The following is a 4,130-nucleotide window of genomic DNA, read 5'->3' on the forward strand; positions in this document are numbered from 1 at the left end:
GTTTGCCATTTGCTGATTCTGGGGGGAAGTTAATTTCTAACTTCTTTCACTAATAAATGAAGAAAAGTATTGCACCTTGGAAATGCACCAAATGAATTGAGTTTGTAATTAAAAACTTTTTTCCCTGTCAGTCATTGTCTTATATGCTTAGCATAGATTTGCAGCTCAGTAGTATATGGTGTTCCTGGAACACAGCTGAAGACCTAGTATGTAGACGGAATACCAGGGGTGGTGCTAGAAGACAGACATCTGTGGAATGATTCACAGCCTCTCATTAGAGGATGGAGGCCTGCTTCATTAAGAAGCTGGGAGAACACGTAACAACATGGGGACCAGTCAGGGGAATCGCCTTATTTCTGTTTTGTGTATGAGGAACCCTAGAGCAGCCAGGTGAGGCTCTCTAGTTTAATAAAAATCATGGAAAGTCTTTTTTTTTTTTTGAGATGGAGTCTCGCTCTGTTGCCCAGGCTGGAGTGCAGTGGCACCATCTCGGCTCATTGCAAGCTCTACCTCCCAGGTTCACGCCATTCTCCTGCCTCAGCCTCCCAAGTAGCTGGGACTACAGGCACCCACCACCACGCCCAGCTAATATTTTTTGTATTTTTAGTAGAGATGGGGTTTCACCGTGTTAGCCAGGATGGTCTCGATCTCCTCACCTCGTGATCCACCTGCCTCGGCCTCCCAAAGTGCTGGGATTACAGGCGTGAGCCACTGCACCCGACCAGAAAGAGTCTTATGAAGACTCTTCATAAGTGTTAATAGGGATTTTATCAGCTTATTTTGGTTGCAATTTCCAATTTTTTTAAATGTTGAGGTAATCTTTTCCGCCTTCCTAATCCTAATTCTTGTAGATTCATTAGTGTTGAACCAATGCCTTCTCATGTCTCAATTCTTTGTATACGCATTTTTTTCAGATGTATTAAACAAAAACCCTTCACAAGCCAAAAAAATAAAAAAAGCTGTAAACAGCTCAAAAGAAAAAAAAGGTTTTCTAGACTCTGAAAAATGAAAGAATCAGCAACATTTCAAACAAAAAAGCAATGAAATCCATTAGTTCAGTCTATGTAATTTACTTCTGTTCTGCTCAATATTCACGAACACATTAGCTGTCTGTGGGAGTCTCGGAAGTTTTCCCTCTATTCTAATGTCACAGTTGCCAAAGTTCTCAGAAACTTGCCTTCAAGAATACCTGTCAGAGTCCTATAGCTGATTATAAAACCACCTTGAAAATAAAGTAAAACAACTGTGGATGAGGAAATCTCAGAACAGCCACAATTAAAGTCTGGTCATCTCTGTGGTACATAATAATTTCACATAACAATCCTAATTATTACTGATAACATATACTGAGACATATCAGAATTAGAGGAATCTTATACAATTTTGGAACACATACTAATAACATATTCATACAAATACAGCCCAAATAAAGCCAAATACCGTTTCATACTTGACAATGCTTCCTGTATGATTTTACCAAATAAACCAAATATGCCTCTTTTGGACTTTTATCAGATTTTCCAAAAGGCTAACTTTAGGCCAGGTGCAGTGGCTCACGCCTGTAATCCCAGCACTTTGAGAGGCCGAGGCAGGCAGATCACGAGGTCAGGAGATCGAGACCATCCTGGCTAACACAGTGAAACCCCATCTCTACTAAAAATACAAAAAATTAGCCAGGTGTGGTGGCGGGCGCCTGTAGTCCCAGCTACTCGGGAGGCTGAGGCAGGAGAATGGCGTGAACCCGGGAGGCGGAGCTTGCAGTGAGCCGATATAGCGCCACTGCACTCCAGCCTGGGCGACAGAGTGAGACTCCGTCTCAAAAAAAAAAAAAAAAAGAAGGCTAACTTTAGAATTTGACTTTGGAAAGTTTGTCAGATATCAAAGGTTCAATCAAACATTTGATATTACAACATGAAAGTCCAGGTCACTATAAGTAAAGGGGAAAATCTTTACTCACTGACCGAGGGGAGACTCCACTTTCCAAACAGGACCCAAAAAAGATGGCATGAGGTCAACTGAATGTCCCCTCTTTCCCTCCCTTTTTTCCTGCTGTTATTCAAAAGGCAAACAAAAATCTTTCATTCTCTTTTAATATTACATCAAAATCTTGTTCAAAAAGGAAACCCAAATTTCACCTTTCCCTTAATGTACTATTAATGTTAAATCTGATTTTCTTTTTTTTTTTTTTGAGACGAAGTCTCACTCTTGTCCCCCAGGCGGGAATGCAATGGCACGATCTTGGCTCACTGCAAACTCAAGCAATTCTCCTGCCTGAGCCCCCCAAGTAGCTGGGACTACAGGCATCCACCACCACATCCGGCTAATTTTTGCATTTTTAGTAGAGATGGGGTTTCACCATGTTGGCCAGGCTCGTCTAGAACTCCTGACCCCAGGTGATCCACCTGCCTCGGCTTCCCAAATTGCTGGGATTACAGGCGTGAGCCACCATGCCAGGCCAAATCTGATTCTTAATAAAACCTTACAAACAAATCTATCCAATCTTACTTTGAACATAAGACAAAATTTCCATAAATGTTTTATAATTTTCTGTTAAACAGCAGATCAGCTCGCTAAGAAAGCCCTGTTATTCAAACACACGAGCTCAGATTCTGGCCCTGCATCAGTGTGCTTTTATTTCAATGTTCAACCTGTTGAAAACTAAATCATCCCCTTTAAATCCTAGCCAACTTGCTCATATCCACAGAACATCCTGAACAAGATCAACCCTTCACAAACCCTTCACGACTTGCTTAAACCTTCAGTTTCGTCCCATTACTCTGTTAGGTTAGGGCAACCCTTAAAAATCTCTGCAGTAGACAAAATTACATTCCTTCTACACCTTGCGTGTAAATCTGTTTCTCCAGTAGTCTCAAGTATGTGTTACACTGTTAACTCTTAGCAACTTTTATTTTTGCTGAAAAACCTGGTAAGCAAGCAGTTTTCACCATGTATAAGATTGGAGGGCCCAGGCAGGGAGATTGCTGCAGATAATGTATGACTGTTCCCAGCCTCACCAGGGGACCTAGCTAACTCCATGTGTCCCCAGGCCTTCCCTACAATCTAATGGCTATAAAACAGACAAGTTAAACACTTATTAAAAGTCATAGAAGCAGTTTATGGCCTTAAAGCATCTAGCAAACAGTACTAAGCATTCCTAATTTAGACCAAATATGTAAACTTCTTAGCAATAATCTTTTAACTGTCTTTATTTTTCAAAGATTATCAGTCACATGACCTAAGAGGCATTAAAGTTTCTATTTTTCCAGCAGTGTTTGATTTAAGCACTTGCTTTTATCATTTAACTTTTATTTTAAGTTCAGGGGTATATGTGTAGGTTTATTATCTAGGTAAACTTGTGTCATAGGGGTTCATTGTACAGATCATCTCATCACCCAGGTACTAAGCCCCAGCACCCATTTGTAGGGAAAAGAAAGAGAGATCAGACTGTTACTGTGTCTGTGTAGAAAGGGAAGACATAAGAAACTCCATTTTGACCTGTACCTTGAACAATTGCTTTGCTGAGATGCTGTTAATTTGTAACTTTGCCCCAGCCACTTTTCCCTAACTTTGAGCTCACAAAAACATGTGTTGTATGGAATCAAGGTTTAAGGGATTTAGGGCTCTGCAGGATGTGCCTTATTAACAAAATGTTTACAAGCAGTATGCTTGGGAAAAGTCATCGCCATTCTCTAGTCTCAATAAACCAGGGGCACAGTGCACTGCGGAAAGCCGCAGGGACCTCTGCCTTGGAAAGCCAAGTATTGTCCAAGGTTTCTCCCCATGTGATAGTCTGAAATATGGCCTCATGGGATGAGAAAGACCTGACCGTCCCCCAGCCCGACACCCGTGAAGGGTCTGTGTTGAGGTGGATTAGTAAAAGAGGAAAAAGCCTCTTGCAGTTGAGATAGAGGAAGGCCACTGTCTCCTGCCTGCCCCTGGGAACTGAATGTCTTGGTATAAAACCCGATTGTACATTTGTTCAATTCTGAGATAGGAGAAAAACCGCCCTATGGTGGGAGGTGAGACATGTTGGCAGCAATGCTGCCTTCTTATTCTTTACTCCACTGAGATGTTTGGGTGGAGAGAAACATAAATCTGGCCTACGTGCACATCCAGGCATAGCACCTCCC

The sequence above is a fragment of the Symphalangus syndactylus genome, chromosome 7 (genome assembly GCF_028878055.3).
Source record: "Symphalangus syndactylus isolate Jambi chromosome 7, NHGRI_mSymSyn1-v2.1_pri, whole genome shotgun sequence".
NCBI classification, from domain to species: Eukaryota; Metazoa; Chordata; class Mammalia; order Primates; family Hylobatidae; genus Symphalangus; species Symphalangus syndactylus.